At 37.6% G+C, this 19,454-nt stretch overlaps 1 protein-coding gene across 6 annotated transcripts in view; it reads left to right on the top strand.

Annotated features, from left to right (window-relative positions):
- Window positions 1-19,454, top strand: part of TMCC3 (transmembrane and coiled-coil domain family 3) — a 104,550-nt gene that overhangs the window by 69,300 nt on the left and 15,796 nt on the right. Inside the window, exon 2 of one of the 6 annotated variants that reach the window (XM_014963155.1) lies at window positions 15,986-16,038. The exons of the other annotated variants lie outside the window; for them this stretch is intronic. The gene's annotated coding sequence lies outside the window, so the exon portion shown is untranslated. The remainder of the gene's footprint in view (window positions 1-15,985; window positions 16,039-19,454) is intronic. 6 annotated transcript variants of the gene reach the window in all.

Raw genomic sequence — 19,454 nt, forward strand, 5'->3', positions numbered from 1 at the left:
GAAATTTGGCAGTACAGGATGTTACCTTTCCTTTCCCCTCTTCTCTCTGTTTTGGCTCAGTTGTGATTAGTATAGAGTGCTCCTGCTGTGAGTACTGTACAGAAATGCATTATTTTTCTCTGTGTAGTTAAGCCAGAATTAAATTGTGGAAGGATTGCTGTTTGCCTTTTTTTTTTTTTTTTAAAATAAATGAAGAAACGTGAAAATAATAACAATGTGTGACTTGAGAAGAAGGAGAATAATCTTGAGTATAGAAACGTGATAATAATAATAACTATGTGTGACTTGAGAAGAAGGAGAATAATCTTGAGTATACCTTATTGTTACTGCAAGAAAGTAAAAAGATTGCTTCTGTAAATCTGTAGGGCTCTTTTTACTTCTGGTAACAGCATGTGCATCTGATAATGTCAAGCTTGGCAGCATTTTGCATGTTGTTAATTGGAATTAGACTGGTACTGACTTCCATGTGTTGTCTTGTGGGAGACCTGAGGCTATAGGCAGATGAGACCACTACCAGGGCATTCCCATCAGCTGTGTCCTGCTCTTGGGTAAATCTGCAGCAACACTGGGTGATTTCAGGAGGTACAGGTTTAGGCATTCTGCAAATGTTGTTTGTAGTAATTTCATTAATGAAAACAGGCATTTATGAACTTATAGCATGTCCATAAATAGTAAGAAAGAGACAAGCTTTTAGGGATAGGAGGTAGGAGTATGCAGCCACAGCGTAAAATATTTGTATTGTCTTGTTATAGGCATTACTAATGAGAAAAAAAAAAAATTCTTTTGGCAAGGTAGGCATCACAAGGTTCAGAAATTTAGAATTTGATTTTTAAAAAGCCCAAGGCAGAAATTTCTGTAGGAATTTTTAGAACATGGAATTGAAAAATGTGGTTGAACTTGTTTCTTTGTGTATATACGGTACTACTTCGGGTTTGAAGTAAGCTATTTTTTCCAGTACAATTTTCTTTCGGCTTAGGGTGTTCACCTTGGCATTGCCTGACCTACAGCAAAAGATGTAATGATAGGACATATTAGACAGTTGTTTATTCCTCATGTGTCTGTCAGACCTCAGTCTACCTTAACCTTTTTGGCGGGTTCTGCCAATTAAAATGAATTTTCCCTAAGGAGGAGCAATCAGGTTTTCTAAGACTAGGATGTAAAGTTGTATAGTGTTTGAGCATATGCAGTGAGTCTTCACATCTTGGCAAGAAGTGCTGTGTGGTAAGTTTTCAATGTCACTCTTACATCTTGTTTATATGAGACTGCTGTATGCCCAGACACAGGCAAGTATTAGGGCTGATATGTTCATTTTGTAAAGTAGGTATGGCTGAAAAAGGAACCCATATGGCACAGAAGGAGGGTAGGCAGGGGTAGAAGAGCAAAGAGGGCTGAAGTCTGAGGTGGAAAGGTTGTCTTGGAGCAAGCTGTTCTACTTAAAAAGCATGTATAGAATTTGTACTCAATGGCTCCATCAGAGGTCCAAACTTAGAGGGTGCCTGAGAAAATACGTAGCTTAACTTGCATAAATCCCGGTCTTCCAGAGACAGATGATACTGTGTCCTAATTCCTTTGAACATTTTAGGCTCTATGATGATCTTCTAATTTCCTCAGAGTAAGAATGCATTAGTTCCCCTTGTAAGTGCTTCTTCAACATGATCTGTCAGTGAATTCCCCAAACTGTTATGTCTTCTTTCCAGAATGTGCCCCGTAATCTTCAGTATGTAATTGCTTTTGCTATTCCTAAATGGACATTTTTAAGAGAGTAGGGATAAAGAGGAAATTTCTCCCCTCTATCTACAGGCTCAAATCAGTGTCTGAGTTAAGGAAATTTGGATCTGATTGCTTAGACTCATTACTCCTCAAGTCTAACTGTGTAGTTAACATTTGTGCCTGCCTGCTTGTGACTGACAGTACATAGGGATTTGCAGCACTGGTCCCTGTTCCTGCAGACACACAGCTTGCCTTGCCGCTTTCTCTAGCAGTGGGAAGACAAAGGTTGTTCAGCCTTATACCATTATTACAGATGCTGATTGAATTAACTTGTACTGAAGTTGTTAATATGGAAACTGAAATCTAAACTGAGGACTTGAGTTAGAATTTGCATATTTAAAAGTGGAAACTGTAGTTTTATGTGCAAAACAGAATCCTCATACTGGTTTGGGTTTAGTTTTTTTAATAACATTTATGTCTGATTGTAGGAAAATAAAGGGTGACAATTAATATGTAAGATAACTTTAAAATGTCACATAGAGTTAAATTCATATTACAGATGTCCCTTGCACATTGAAACAGATTCTTTAATTTCTATTTTTAAGAAGAAGTTTTTGTCTCTGGTTACATCCAGTGTAGCTTGCTAATTTTAGGGGTGTGAACTCCTCATGACTTAGGCAGTTTTAGTAGCTGTGTCTGAATACTTATTTAAGATTTATCACTGTATGTTTTTATGTAGGGCCAAATATGTTACTAATGATGTTACTGTTTTGGTGACCAAGAGGCTGATGGACTGATAAATACATTAATAAAAGTAGAGTTAGTTAAGTGGAAATGGGAAGAAATTCTCATTTCAAGATTATTTTGAACAGTCTCATGTCTTAATATACTGAATCATTGTATCAGTGTGTTTCAATGCTGCAGACATAGGTTTGGCATGGAAGTATTATATTTGAGCTAAGATTTTTAGATTTATATGTAAGAAGTATGAACTTGCCATATATTTTACTAGAGAATACATCTTTATTTCCTGTAGTAACTGTTCTTTGCTAAATTTGGGGAAGCTTTAATTTTAGAAGGAGCAGTGGTTGACACCATCCAGCGCTGTGATTAACATACTGGGAAGATTCGGATCTGAATGCTCTGAGACTTTAATGATAAAGTTGCGTCATTCTCTGAAATGTTTTTTCCTCCTGAGACAGACAGGTCTATCTGTTGTCATTATCTTCGCAATAGCAGTAAGATTTAGGAGACAGTCATGTTAACAAAGGTACAAAGTGTCCTCAATTCAACAGCTCATTTCCAAACACAAAAAACCCTCGGCGTTATCACAGCAGATGTGCTTGCTTATTTGAATGTTGAATGCTCAGAAGGATTCCTTAGGCTAACACTATGCTTAGCTTTCTTCTGCCTGAGCAGGCTTTGCATTGTTTATTCAGCCCTTTGTCATTTTAAAGAGGAAGAATGACTAAAGATGATGCTCATGCATTATTTGAAATTTTAAGTATGTGTTATATATTCCGCATCGCTTCTGTGTATGGTTTTTTCAGAAGTGAACAAATTGACAATGTGAAAATATTGCAGTGTTCTGATATTTGAACTTTCCAGAAGACACATTTGTATCTTTAATCTCCTTATTCTGAATTATATCAAGTCATCCCCCTGTTCCCACCCAAGTAATGGACTCTTTCTACTGTATTAAGTTCTTTTCTGGAAAGGTGTGTTTTTCATGTAACATGGCTCTCTCAAAATAAATCTTTTTTTCTAGGTGGACTCAGAACTCCATGTTCTTGCTATGCTAGATATATTACTCTTGCAGGTGCCAAATAAAGTTTCCTAATTGCTATACATTAATTTAAAATGACCAGTTTGCATCAAGTACGTATTTTCAGTAGTAACAATTTTAGACTTGGGGTTGTCTGTGTTTGTGTTGGGGGAGAGAAGAAAGGAGGACAAGGAGGTAATGTTATTGCCATAATATATGCCATGGTGTGTGTTCTTTTATTTTTTATGTATGTACATGCATATATCTATGCATGTATAAAATATTTACAATATTTTTTCTGTATCTTATGTATTTAACCTTTCTTCTCCCTTTAGAAAAATGAACACAAACAGAATGATGTATACTGTATTTATCTTAGAAACTCTGGCTGATCTTTGCCTCCAGTGTTTTGATGTGGGAAGGGAAGACTGTAAAATTACACCATGTGAAATGCATGGAATGTGATTCTTTTTCTTTCTTTCTTTTTTTTTTTTAAGCTATATTTCATACCAGTCCCTGCAGTTTTCTATCTCCAGGAAAACTTGACTTGTATAGAAACTGTAGTCATTATGAAAAGACAAAGTTGAGAGAATAGAGGCAAAGGCTGCGAAGATTAGGAAGTAGCTGTTAAGCATTGTTCATCTGCAAGCTACCACAAGAGAATTTTATTGCTGTTGGCTTGGGACATATCCGTTTTTGGGATTTAATGGCCAGTTTGACTTACAATAGTAATATGTATTAATTATTTTCATTTTAAATATTAGTATTCCAGTGGCTAAACTGCTCCTACTCTTGCATGTGACACCATGACTTTAGCCAGATGTCTCATAAATTGAATTGTCTATGGTGCTTGTAGTGCTGACAGTACTTAGATTAGGTAACAAAGAACCAGTGCTATTGTATCAACATGTGTTTTTCATAACACCACAGAAAACCCAGAGACCCTCTAAACAGCCCTAAGAATTCCTCATGTTACAGCTCTAAATCCTGTCCAGAGCTTTTATGAAACTGGATCATTTTTCAGATTCTTCAGGCATTTTTTTCCCAGTCTGAAGCATGCAGATTTCCCATCACCTCCTAGACTAACCTTTCTCTTCTCTTCCCGCTGTGTTTATTTCACTGTGGTCTAATACATTCTCCATTCTTTTGTCTCAGTAGCTTTCATCACTCTTTGATACCTTTAAATTGTTTGTTAAGAGATTCAGATACTTATTTCCAGAGTATTTACTTTTTTAATCCTTTAGAACCAGAAACAGTCTGTTCCACTATGTAAGTAAAAAGAGGATACGTAAATTCCTCAGTGAAAATAAACTGGGAATGAGATTAGCCTGGTTAGGTTTGTGCATAGAATTTAAATGGTTAACTTTGTCCTTGGTGTTTAAGAGTAGAGGCAGAATGGCAAATCAGAGTGAATGTGTAGAAGTGAGAGGTGCTTGTAATCAAGGTGACAATAAAACATGGACTTTGTCTTCAGTGTTTGTGCTGGAGACAAAACTGCAAGAAATTAGCAGGACTATCCCCCCTTCGGAAGAACAGCAAATGTAAGACTTCTTTGTAAAAGAGAAAGGAATATTCCCAAGTAAATAAAGGCCTTGCTACAACCTCAGTAATGTGGAAGGCTTTAAAGCAAATAGATCTCTAAGCAAATTTTCGAGAAGAGAAAGACTTAAAGACTTGAAGGTACATAGAAACCGAAATTAATTTAACTTTTGGTTTAATCAGTGGTTAATGTGGTCTGTTATCTTAGCAAAGGTAAACACCATGTCTGCTGAACTCTCTGTGCTTAGAGTGTGGCCCTGAGTCTGTCTTCCTGTGGTGCCATGCGATAAACAGTATGTGGAGATTTCACAGGGGATAGGGAAATAGAAGAGAAATGGGGTTAGAGTTGGTAATAATCTTTCAAAGCATCTGGTATAATTTTTGTTTAAGAAAAGAGAGGAAGTTTCTACCATTAAATTAATTTTCATTTAATGTATGTGTAGCCTGCACCTGTGTACCAATAACAAGGGGAAACGGTTGAAATTTAGTTGTGTGTAGAAGAGAAAGATCTAGCTGCAAGTAAAAGTAGTAGATCAAGATAAAATTTTTATTCATGGGAGTAATGTTGTTCTGAAATTGCTTTCTAACCTTGAGTAGGAAAAATACAAGACTTCATTATGAAAGGAAGCCTGATAAGTTTATGAAAGTAACTTTAATGTTAGGAGCCAGGAATTTCATTTAAGCCCTTTGTTTCTGTCCTGGAAATTATTTTACATGTTTCCTGAGGCTTTCGCATCTTTCAGGTCTGTTGAAGTGAACGTGTTCTGTCTAATAAATGTGACAGAAGACTGGTGACTTCAAAGGTAATGAGCCCAGACACTTTGTGAAAATAATTTTTATGTGTCATCACCAGGTACTTATCCGTTCTTGCAGGGAGTGAAAGTCAGACACAATTTGACCATTATCCACCAGCTGGCCTGCTGGTCCATCAGTAGGCGGATAGTGTAAGATTATCCACAAAATATGCTCTCTTGCCCACCTGCTGGGCTAGAAGGGTTATGCAAGGGACACTAGTGAAGTTGGAGCCATCATAAAGAACAATAAAGGACACAGGAAGAAGCAAAAAATACTCTGTAGCATTTTAGGGACTTAAGAGAATCTGTGAGTATTGGGGTGTGGGGAGTGAGAGGATATGGGAAGATGTTGCTGGTGTTGTTGCTGTAGGAAATGTGTCTAAGGTCCATGTTGTACTACGTTTCATTGGTTTTACTGAACTAATGCTTCTGCTAGATCGTGGGGGATTATACAGCAGACTGTCCCTGCCACTTCTCTATCAATTTGAATGTGTCTAAAGGAATACAGCAATTGTTCCACACTGCTAGTCAGGCTGAGCTAAGGCTCAAATCTTTGAGGTAGTGGATAATTTTGCATTATGGAAAGATTTCGAAACTTCTGTTTGTGGTAGAGAACTGTCAGATTCCCTATCTCACGCTTTCCCGCAAACAGGAATATAGGCAATCTTGAATTTCAGTTCAAATTGAATTATTATGTTAAACTGCTTAGCTAACAATCCAATCCATTTAGCAATGGGTAAGTCTTAATTTTGCTTAATGGTGTTAGTCTAGAATACATATTCACTGTAGCCCTCTGCCCTCCCTGCTGGTCCTGATTCCCTCCAGGTGAATTGCAAAAAGTTACATGACAGACCATGTGTTGCTGGAGTTTGTAGCCTGGGTAATTTAAGCCAACCACAAATTATTGCTTAAAAAATAGTATGCTGTGTTAACACATAAAAGTTCTTGCCCATAGCGCTCACCAGTTCAAGCATTAAGTCACAGTGTAACAGAAGATTTATGTTCCAAGGACATCCAGTGTATCATTTAAAAATGGATTGGCTAGACTTTGTGGGCATTGTGGTTTCTAGCAGTGATTTAGAGATGCTTCTTGGAAAATTCCTACAATATGTCATAGTAATTGTTGCTCATCTGTCAATTGTCAGTTGCGAGGCAATTGGGTTGTTAGTATCTTTAAAGCAGTTACTGGTATTTGCTTTCGAGCTGTAGAATTGTAGACAAGTTGCTTAACATACAGGCTGTGCTCAGGTATGAGGTTTCCTGTTTCTTCAGTAGGTTCAGTAACCTTAGAAGCAGATGCCTGTCTGCTGGTTCTGAAAACAGTCTGATGCTGCTGTCTTTGGGCTGACCATCGGTTTGCATGTAACCAGTCCTGCAAAAGAGTTCTCTCTTTCTCTGTGGAAACAAATTTTTAATCATCTGTGGTATCCTCTGTGTTGTGTTGCTAACAATAATGATACCCAGAAGCATGACAACCAGAAGCATGGAGTTAATGTGGGATCAAGTTAGCTACTTGATGTGTAACTGGTGCTTATTGAGCTGCCAATAAGTGTAATGTGTGCCCTCTGATAGTGTCTATGACTACCCTAGAACTCTCCCATGAAAGGCAGTTTTATACTCTACCTTGAATGAGGTTTTCAAATCAGCAGGGTAGCAGTGAATTGACAGAAGTGTGTTAATAGTGAAAGATTTATTAGTGATCTACCCTAAATGCTTGGATGAAGGTGCTCTAGCATGTTGGAGTCACCTTGGAGTGTAGAAAGAGAAAATGGGCCAGCCAGAGAGAGCTCTGTAGGAGCATTGGGAAGGCAAGTTTGATTTGAACAGAACATCCCAGCCAACTCTTGTGCTCTTAGCAGCAAGTAAGTGGCTGGAAAAAGCACTGTGAAGGGAAGTAGGAGAATTCAAAATGAGACGATGTGCCTTTGGGAAGGCAAAACATGTCAATCGAAGAAGTAGATATTGACAGCAGACCGGTTTGATCTGGTGTGCTACTTGGTATTACCCAAAGTGCTTCCTGCCACAATTGATGTGCACAGTTATTTTTGTATCCTCTGCATTTTGATGTGCCTGTTTCCTATCACACCATTGCTGTCTTCATTGAGAACAAGTCCCATAGAAAGTGGTTGTGTTGATACACATAGAACACGTCCTCAAAATTTTAGAAGGGGGCTGATTCCCTTTTTTTTTTTTCCTTTTGGCCATTCCTATGGTTGTATTTGTTACCGGAAAATAAAAACTTAGCTTTTAGTTTTAAACAATTGTTGATCTTGGTTTTTTTCATCCATGCTCCATGGGTTAATTTAAGATTCATAGAAGACTACATTTGGGTACATGCTTCATGTGGCAGGGGAAAAATCGAAAATTCTTGTCAATCTCTATTCTGAATTCTCTCTCCAAGAACACAACATGTTCATTGCTGTCTAGTGGTTTGCTTTTTTGCTACACCTAATTTTGTTTGACAGTGTTTCTTTGTCTTCAGGTGCATAGTGCAGTGATGTTCTTGATAATTTTTTGAGAATCTGGATTCATCCATGCTTGTGAAAACAAAAAGCAATTGGTGTTTATCAAACAGTTGAAATGTCTTTCTGCACTGCTTAGCTGCCACACGGTGTGGAAGAACAGTCTTTACTGCAGTAGCTCTGGTTGCTGCCTCTGAAACTCTGGATCTAGGTGTCTTGACAGAGCTATGGGGGTTTTAAGTCTGCTTCATTCTTGTGCATGACATTAATATTTCACTTTCATGAGCACTGAAGCAAGAAAATTGTGACCTTCATAAAAAATTAACAAATGTTGCTTTTTTGGGGATGGATTGTTGCGTAGTATCTTACCAAGTGTTAAGTGTTTAACAGTTTGTCTACACTTAGTGCACTTTCATTAAAAAAATAAAATCTGACTTTTAATATATGTTGGGCTTTGCTGCGTACAAGGTTGGATATTGTAGGTAACTGTTTAGCTCTGGTTCCGTTTTTGTTTGCCAAACTTTAGCCATCCATTTTAAGATTAATAATCTAAAAAACTGAAGCTTCAGTTGATAGAGAATTCTTTTTTTTTTTTTTTTTTTTTTTACAGAATTTTCCTATTACCTTTTCTAATACCTGATATACAGCAGGATTGTCCCAAGAAAATGTTCCAATGCCTGTAAGCTATTTGGTGCAGGCACTTGCTGTCCTCTGTCTAGTTGATGAAAGCCTTTCATGAATATAATAGAGAAAAAGTAAAATCAGTAGAGTTTTAAAATAACATGGAGTGCTCACGCATAACAGCTAAAGCTGTTGTAACCAACAGCTTGGGGTTCTTAAGTCAGGAAATGTACACAGAGGAGTCTCAACACTGACAGGCTCCTGTGGGTTGATTTCAGACTGAAGTGCAATCACTTCTCTTCAGTGGTGAATTATTTAAGTGTATAAGCCAAATCCAGCCTATCGTGATTTTAGAGGTAACTAGATGGCATTACGTGTGTTTTGAATTTACTGAAGAAAAAAGAGCAGTGTATGGAAATCAGGTTCTGCCTGCAGTCCGTTTAAGCATTTTGGCTTTAATACAATACCATATTTCAAGTCATTCCTCTCAATATTAAGTAGTGATGGATGTAAGCTCCATTCAGGTCATGGCTGATGGGGAACATTATGTCACAATTGCTCTTTTAATGGGAGAGATGTGTGGCTCAAACCCTGCTGATTAATAATGTACTGAAAAAATGGTGCAAAATATGGTCTTACAGGAATCAGATAAAAATTAGACTCAACATGATTCACAGAAATAGTGCAACATGAGTAAGCTGCTGCTGAACTAAGAAAAGGAGTGTGTTGGACACCGTGTGTATTCCCCACTTTCTTGTTTGATGCTTGGGAGCCTGTGTTTGAGGTGTGCAGTCTGATCAAGGCCTCTGTGCCTCACAAGGTAGGTTGGCCGCAGCTCTGTAGGGGCTCAGGGCAGCAAGTTCCCTGTTGAAGAATAACAAGAGCAAGCCTGAGAACACAAAGCAACACACTGGCGCGCCTTCTTTCAGGGACGGTGCATTTCTTCAAAACACGTCTGTGGGGCATGTCCCCACTGCCCTACTCTCTTTTGTAATCTCTCCATAAATCTCAGGCTCCAGTGGCCAGAGTTCCTCAAGACAGACAAAGGAATGCTATTGTCTTAGCTGTCAGTTTGGTGGTTGGAGCATCTTCCTTGAAGCTGTGAGTTTGAACATGTCTGAAGATGAAGAGAGGCTACAACCCAACTGGTACTTCCTTGATGAACAATCTTAACTGATCTGCAAGCCTACAGGTCATTTCTTTCACCGTGTCTGTTACTGAAGACTGCAGTGAAGTCCTGATATGCTTTGCATCTGAATTGATTTCTCTGGCAACAGATTGTTATATCAATGCTCTGGACTACTATGAAGTCACTGAAAAGAAATCCCTGGAGAATGAGGGAATAAACTTTTCAGGAAAACAGATTTTAAGGCATGTGAAATAACAGGAAAAGGAATTCAGGAAATGACTGGCTAAGTGCATCTCGCTTGAAACAGTGACATTTGCCCTAGTGCAAAGTCTTCAGACTACCTATGTTAGTTCTCTTGTAGGTTATTTAGAATCATGGCTCTGTTTCCATCAGCTAAAATTGGTTTTAAAGTGTTACTATCTTGCCAATCTTTGGTATTTGAGTGGCACAAAAGAGAGGTAAAAAGATGTCGGTAAATCTTTTCATTATACAGATGACACAGAGCATTAATTTGTTATTTAATTGCCTTAAGCTTTAAAAAAAAAAAGGTTTAGCTAAAAAAATAGGGAATTATATTTTGTAATGCAATTGCAATTATCTCCCCCTTGTACAGTATCAACGGTACAGTTCAATGGTAGGTTGCAGATGTTATTTTTGCTTGACAGGCAAGTGACAGCTTGGATAGCCTCACAAGGAGATTACGGTCAATAGTAAGTCAGCACTTAGGCTTTCAGGATTGGCCTGGGTTTGTTTGGGTTTTGTTTGTTTTGGTTTTTATATATGATCCCTTTCATACTTCTCAGTGCTTCTGAGAAGTGAAGGCACATACACAAGCGACTAGAGAGGAAAAGTTTCTTCCAGGTACTGGCAGGCTGATGGGGAAGGCTGAGTGTCAGAGCTTGTTATGTGGCTTATGGAGCTGCTTGTTCTGCATTCAAGTTGGTACTTATTTCTGCAGCTGCATCTATTGTTGGTGTTTACTTACTGTCAGTCTCCTAAAATTAAAGCTGCTGTCGCTTTCCTTGTGAAGTTATCTAAACTAAAGAGTATCTGTATGTGTGGTGAGACAGCTTTTGAGAGACTGAGAATGACCTACTAGAAAGATTGTGCTTGGATAGTGAGGTTATTTTCCTCAAATTTCCTAATGTGAGTGGATACTGGTGTGATTTACAGGAAGTTGTACCGCTAATGAAAAATTCTATGCTTCTATTATAAATGTTGTAAAGCTTTGAGACCCCTTGGCTCAGAGATAAGAAAAATCTAAATTGAGTCAGGAAATCTTGGGGACTGGGTAGATCCTGCAGAAGTTCTGGGTGAGGGGAAGGTACCCAACTATTACAAGGTATGTAGATAGAAAAGAAGCAGTAACAGAGAAGGAACTGAAAACAGAAGAGTTCACAAAAAAAGTATACACAGATAAAGGAAGGGTTGAAATCAGTAAAGGGAAAAGCCTGAGCTCATGTGAGGCAGAAATTCTCATGAGCTTCTGCTCACACAAATAGAAATTATGAACTTGTGCCTAACCAGTAAGCTGTGATTTGAAGCAGAGGCCTTGTATGTGGCATCCTCCCATGCTCCAGGAAGGAGCAGAACAGGTCCTGCAGTGTCCTCCCTGAGCTTAACACTTAGAGAAATTCCTGGCCTTTCTGCTTCACGCAGAATAGTGACTGGTTCAGCTTCTACCTGCCAAAGTGGCTACCATCATCATTCATTGATGCCAGCCATGCCATGAATGAGATAAGGTGAAGACCAAAGAGTTTAGGTTATGATTTGCAGGTGGCAGAATCACTACGTGCAAGGTGTCCGATGCCTGTGGTATCAGACAGAGGATGAAATTTCACCTGAGGTGGCTGCAGGAGCTATGTGGCATCTGAATGCAACAGGTCAAGTCACTTGATCAAGTGTCTGTGGTTGTCAAAGACACACTGTTTACTTTTGGCCAAACAGGAGTCCTTGAATGCTTCAACAATGAAAACAGTAGTGACACTTGATCTTCTGTGGGTGGGAGATCACAAAATCTTCATGTTATGAACACATGCTGAGCAAGCTCAGGAGGCAATGCTGACCAAAAGGGAAATAAATAGATCATGTTTTAATACTTGGAACTCGTGATTGGTTTGAAAGAACAATGTGGTGATTAGTTTTTGTTCTTTTCATCTCTGACTTGTATTGCCCACCAGTGTGTCTGTGTGCTTTGGGGGGAAAGACAAATTCCTGTGGAACAGATCATTGACTACATCTGGCATGACTATCTCAATGCAAGCCTTGAGATGTAGTTTGTCACTGGGGATTCTCATGCAACTAGTGGAGTTTTTCTAGGATTTGCATTTTCACAGGTCAGAAGTCCAGCTCAAATAATTTCAGCAGGCTGTGCCAGAGACAGGTGTCTAGAACTACCAGCTATAACTTTTAACTTCTACTATTAAAAATGAAAACTCTTCAGAAGGTGATCATAAAGGTGTAATACCCCAACTCTGATAATTTTGCTCTGAAAATATTTTCACCTTACTAGACTTGCTCACTGTAAACAGTCTTGACAGGCTGCCAACTCTGTAGGTAGTGATTTTATGTATGTTCACGTGTAGTGACCAGTCTGTTAGCACATCTACTGAAGCCATTAGATTTTCTTTTACTTACACTCTGATATTTTGTCTGACAGCAAGATAAGTCCTTGCAGTTGGGTCTTAGCATTTTAGGCTGTAACAAAATTTCTCTGGTTGGGTTAAAACTTATATAGTGCCTACAGTGTTGTTGCTGCATGTAATGAAACTACACACCTCCTGGAACAATGTTCTTCCTGGAAGAGTCCTTTCCTTTCCCAACAGATAATATTAAAAATGTGAGAAAACTTGTGATCAGTTCTGGCACAAGTTTCAACCCTAATACCTTAGGTAACTGAATATCACAATATTGTGATATTTTAAACATAGTAAGAATTTTTCTTATCTGTTCCCTCATGTGAGGTCTGAAGCCATCTAGAGAAGTTGAAAAGCAGTATTAAAATGGTATATTTTTTTTATTATGCCACATTATAAATGTCTTAATTTTTTTTACACCCTGCTAACCCCAACCCCAGCTCTCACGCTAAACAAGAATGCACGCACAGCGTTGTGCATGAATCTTTTAAAACTTGTGTTGGGAAGTCAATACCAGAAACTAAACATGCCTTTCATCACACTGAGAGGAGAGAAGCAGCTTTTCAATAAAAAGCTAAATAATGACAAACAGTTGTTTTTACTAGTCTGTTTATAGTACTTTAAATGTGCTTAAGAGTTGTTAACATGGATATACTACACTGTAGTGGTCCCGGTATCTGTGGTAAGCAATTCTGAAAATGTTTGAACATATAGCTGCTTTTATTTTGATGAATCTTTGGCTTTCAGCTGGCAGACAGCCCTAACAGGCTTTTTCAGTATTTTTTTACTGTGTCTTTTGCTTTCAGGCTATATGACTATTGTCTAAATATTGTTGCATTACACAGAGGAACATAACACCTGGTGTATTTATTTCTGTACTGACCTTTATTTTTATAACACCCTTGTTAAAGCAGTAAATGAACAAGAAAGGTAATCAAAAGCAACTAAAATACCTACAGACCAAATGGGATGAATAATTAACTGCGTCAGTTTATTCCATAAAGTTAAAATGATGCAGTGTTGCCTGATTAGTACCAGAATCATATGTAGAGACAGACTTTCTCAATCTGAATTTGGAGGAGCAGATCAATTAAAGAAGGGACTCATCATTTGCTCTTTTGTTTGGGGGTGTGTGTGTAGGTGGAGTTCCTTGCATTCTTGTTTTGTTTCTATTGCAGGGAAGGCTTTTGGCCTGTGCAAATCACTGCAACTCATTAAAGTTTCCTGAAGCACTTAATGAATGTTTGCAAATCTACAAGCTCCCTTCCTAGCTTACATAGAACATAAGCCATTCAGGCCACTTTGAGTTGCTGAAAAGTGAGGTGTTCTTGGTTTCAGTCTACTACCTGCTTTCCCGCACACCCCCCTTCCCCTCCCCAATCTTTGTGCTATTGTAAGCAGTGTTAATTCTGCAGGAGCTACTTCTTAACGTATATTTCTGTCCAAGCTTTAATGCTGATAGTAACTACTTTTTTCAGCTTTAGAAAATGGTTGATACTCTGAAACCAAAATCCAAACTGCAGGTCGGTTGGTGCTTATTACTCCTGTGTACGGAAGGTGTGATTCCTCTAACCTGTTTCTTCCGCTTGCTTAGCTGTCAGCAGCCTGCTTTGATTGTAACGTACAGAGCAAGAACTAGAGGGCATAAGGTGAAGTAGGTTCCATTGCAGTTCGCACTATAATTTCTTGCACAACCCTCTCTTTCTCTGAATTCAAAGTTATATCAGCAAAAACTTCTTGACACAGCAGCAAATACAAGTTGTCATGGGAAGGGAGTCTCCAAGATCTAACATAACCACTATCCATGTAGCTCCTGAATTTTTCCCTTGGCCATACATTGTGGAATTTTCAGTGAGATAATAGGTAAAAGCATTTCTTAGAAATATTGGAATTGAAGTCGAGGCGTGATAGACTTCATGAATGAGCAAAGAGTAGTAATTGAAAGGAAGGGCAGGACTCGCTTGAAGAACTGTTGGCACCATTGGCTTGTGTAAGAGCTATGGTGTGATTTAGGTGTTTCTCAACCTAGTCAAGTAACTGACTACAGAAAGTAAGTGTATTTGTCAGTCTGTCCAGGAAGAGTATCTGGAATTCTTTCTTCAAAATGTAATACAGTACAGAATATTTACTCTCTGTATATAAGTTGTAATTAAGCTAGCATCATTTGGCTAGTCTCGCAGGAGGCATATTTTTGAGGGTTTAGTAGTGGATATAAAGCTTCATCTGCCTGTTGAGACCACCAAATATCTGATTTATAGATGATAGTTTATGCTGGTTAAATTGCTCTAATGATGTGACCAAATGAGAGATACAGGGGAAAAAATCTTTAGACAATTTTCTAATGTCTTGATCTTTTAAAATGAGTACTGTGTTTTGCATTTTGTTTTGCTTTTCCACTTTCAAAGGTGTGAGGTCTCCTGTGCCGATTGTTAGGCTGTTTCCTACAGGCTGCTGGGGCCTGTAGCCAAGCAGAGCTCCCTGCTCAGGTACAGAGCTCTGGCTCGGGGCAGTGCCAGTAACCATGGTTGGACTCCAAGGACAGCATGACTCTTGTCTGCTTCCTTTCCCACTGAGCTTTGCTTTGTTCCTTTTTTTTCTGTGCTGTTGCTATGACTGGATATGGTAATATGTTTATAAATCTTTTACACCAAAGCCAGCCATATGATAAAGCATATCCTTTTAGACTGTCTGAATAGAAACTTGAGAGAAAAAAAATCTATTTAAAAAGTTCAAAGGAGAGAGGCAGGCTAGGAACAGAATATTGATTGCAGCTTCATTTCTAATCACATCATATCAGTGAATAGGCTGCTAACATCTCCCCAAATCTAAAAATAGAAAAATCTGAGTTTAATATGTAGGAACTAACATTAAATTGGCAAATAGCGTTTGTGTGCTTCTGAGAAACCCTCTATGTTTATCTTGAATGTAAGCTGAGCACAGAGCATTTTCTGTTGATAATTATTTTTAAATGCTCTGAATTAAGATTACAAACTGCCTTAAAAAGACCATTAGGTTTATGGCAGTATTTTATGGCATAATAAAATTATATGGGGGAAGGTAGGTAGGGAAGCACATGACTGAACTTCTGTGTCCTGCTTTAAATGGTTCTTTTGTGCTATAATGGCCAAAGAACATGGGGAACATACTTACCCGAGTTGGGCAACCTGTAGCTTCATACCAAAGTGTTATAATGAGATGAGGGCTACTGTTTGACTATGGCAGAGAGGGGCTCTCCCAGTTATTTGTGGTTAGGTAAGGGAGGCAGTGACTTTCGATAAGCTGAAAAATGACTCTTAAACATGCTCTGAAGCATCTTCTATTGTTTTCAGACACTTGGCAGAGAAGTTGATTGGTGAGGTCTGTGACTCAGTTCCTGGAAGGTGTAAGTCATGGACAGTGAGTGTTTGTGTGACCACTTGATCAAGCAGAAAGCCATAGCCTGTGTGCTTGTTTCAGAAGTGCTGTCCTGGTCTAGCTAACATGAGTTATGGCTATATGAGAATCTGAAATACCTATTTGTTTAATAAAGTTTTTCTTAGAATATGAATAAATTCTATTACCATCTCTGCTTAGACAATAGCTTTATATCTCTTCATAGCATGTAAAGCTTACCAGCAATACTAAAAGAGATTCTTGGGTAAAGCAGAATACTAAATACTACTGCCTAACTTGACAATTGCATCTTTATCATATGTATTTATACCAGTTGACTGACCCATCACGACTTAATAATGAACACTATTGAGGATGTAGCAAAATTCAGTCTCTTTTAAGATCATATTTTATTAATTAAGCAATATTATCAGTTGTTGTGTCAAGTATCTATTCAAATTGAAATGTATGTATTCCATAAAATCCTGTTCAGTATCCAGAATAGTCACTTGTTGTTTGTGTGGTGTAATATAAATTGCCACTATTATTTTAAAAAGACAAATAGTTCTAGGATAGTCTTAATTTCCTGTATCTCCTTCTATAAGACTCTTAAGAAATACTAATGCAATTTTTGTAAATCTTGGCAAGTATTGTACCAGGTAAAATATATCCCAGATAAAAAGCATGATTAAATTGATTTCAGATAAAAGGTGAAGTTGCAAAAATTAGATGAGTAAAAGAAGATGATAAGAAGAAAGACGTAACTAAAAAGAAAAATGTAGAAACTTAGAGCATAATTACATAACTACCAGTGTAGATATTACTTCTGTAGCAAGCTATACTTGCTTTTATTTGTGTAAATTTTACTGTACTGCACTATTCCAATGCAATATTAAGGTTTCCTCTTCCAAAAAATGTCAGTTTGATTAGCCAGTGGTCCTCGTTGATATGAATTAACAAGTTTGCCTGTTTTGTTGCTATAGTCTAAAGTATGGTTATTACGGTGTCTGACCATATAAACATCTTGGTAAACTAAACCTCTCTGAACTGTAATAAAGTTTCAATAAATATTATTTGAAGAATAATTTTGTCATTACCTGAGAGACATTATTCCAGAGCAATTAAACACTGTTAACATTCCCCTATTCAATTAAATAAATAATCCCTCTGACACCATCACCTCCTCTGGAGGGCTAGGACAAAACACCCAAGATATCCTTAGTGATGCTGAGATCCAAATTAAATTGTGACTCTAGAAACATAGTGCCCTTAGTCCCTTCTGTCCTCCTAGACGGAGTTTTAACAAAAATAAAAAACCTGAAACGCCTTGAATATGAAGAAGAGGGGTCTGTAAAACTTTATCTAAAGGCAACAAAAGACAGTGAAATACAGGCTGCGAAACTGTCATTGCTGGTCACTTTCTTATGAGACTCTTCCTGTTGCCATTGCATTATTGCTGTTGCCAATTTAGCTCTGCTGTCTCCTATGCCAGTTCTTGACTAGGTCTGTGCCACATTGAGCACAATTTTGCACACAGGTATTAATGTAGCAAAGAAGTTGCATAAAGTTGGTCTGTAATATTTTATCAACCTCTTTCAATTACAGTATCTAAGGGGTTTTAATTTCACTGTATTAAATGACTTTTAGATTAGCAATATCATTTCAGCGGATTAAGACTAACTTGAACAGAGTTTTTCTACTGAATCTATTCTGCTCTAAGCAGTTTCATGTGCTATGCAACTGTACAGTTTCTGAGCCCTTTCCAGTAGTCTGTTAAACAAAGTCATTGCTGTTTCTTGGCTGTTTTCTCATTTTGCAGTTCTGCATTTGGGAATGTTTCTTGTATTGGATGGCAGAGAGAAAGGAGCAGATTTCTTGTTTCGTTTTAGTTTGATTTGGTTTTTTTGTTTAGTTTATGAACACTGAATCTGTGCCTAAATTTTGTGCATAATATACATTCTCCTGTTATTTATGTTACATAAGGAGATGTTCACCAAATGTGCCCTATAGTTGGAGGAGAAGGCAGTGAGCTTTATAATGAGCCTTTAGTATCCACAGGAGTTCATTCCACCCTTGACATTTTAGTTCTGGCCAAACAGAGAGAGATGTATTTTCAGTTTGCAAACATCGCTGAGAAGTCGTCTGCTTTCTTTTGCCAGTACTGCTCTGGCAATACATAACAGTTACTACTCAAGCTTGTTCAAAATGACATCAGAGGCTTTGTACCATATTCTGAAAACTTCGTGAATCCTCATCTCAGGCAGTTGTTTAAAAATAGTTTATTTACCCCTAAAACTTAAAAAAAATGTAATTGAACACTTGTTACAAGTTCAATATGGTGACATAAGTATAATTTAACCTAGTTTATCTTCCAAAATTGTCTGAATTATCTCAAAGTAATTCAGTTAAATATAAATCTAATTAATTGGGGAAGTGTGTTCTCAGGGTAGGAATATTTTAAAACTAGATAATAATTTTACTGTAGGGTTTTATTCGTCTCTAATTGTGTGAATCTCTTTGATTTTCTTTTCAGTTAGACAAGCCTTCTGCATTTTGGGTTTTTAATTAATTGATGTTATCTTATTGACTTTTGAGACTTCTCTACAATACAGTTTTTTTTTTAATGGGTTGAGATATCTTCTGTAATGTGCATTAGTATTTGAAGTGTATGGTGTGTACACGAAATTGAAAGAAAAAGGAAAAAATGGAGTATGGAGGTGACCCATCAGTAAGTACAAATAGTGCAGTATCTTACTTCAATAAAATTGATATCACAGTCTTTGCTGAACTTTGTTCAGAGAGAAAAGACTGGTAAAGTTGTTTATAGTCTTAAAAAGCAAACCCTCAACTTCTTATAGGAATGATTTGTGCCAGTACAAACTCAGAAACATTTTAAGAAATTGTGGGAGAAATTGTTCAGAGTTGTGTGCTATAGGCAGTGTTTTAATGTATGGTGATTCCTTCATGACACTTAACCAAAGAGTTTATTTAAAATTTTTTGTAGGCTTCTAAAAGGATTTTTTTTTTCTTTTGTAACTAACAAATAGGCAATTGATGCACACAGGAAACATGTTTGTGGAGAGCACACAAAACATGAGCTGAAGTAGTTGTTCACTCTGATGTGTTGCTATTGCTATGATGTGAGGCATGCGGATCCTCTTCAAACAGGAGGATTCAGGGAGATCTCCTTGTAGAGGCACATTGATCTTCAAATGTGTGTGATTTGTGTCTTTTTTCTGGAAAAGTTGTCCTTTTTTTTGTGAATTCATATTTAGTTGTAACTATTTGAATTGATTGTTAGGGTGTAAACTTAAAATACTTTGTCCCGAGCAGGTTCTCCAGAAAATGTACATCAACTGAAACATTGCTTTTTTTTTGCTTTTTTTTTTTTGTATGCATATGAGATTTTCTGTGGGCTGGTACTTG

The sequence above is a fragment of the Calidris pugnax genome, unplaced genomic scaffold, assembly GCF_001431845.1.
Source record: "Calidris pugnax isolate Ruff unplaced genomic scaffold, ASM143184v1 scaffold44, whole genome shotgun sequence".
Lineage (NCBI taxonomy): Eukaryota > Metazoa > Chordata > Aves > Charadriiformes > Scolopacidae > Calidris > Calidris pugnax.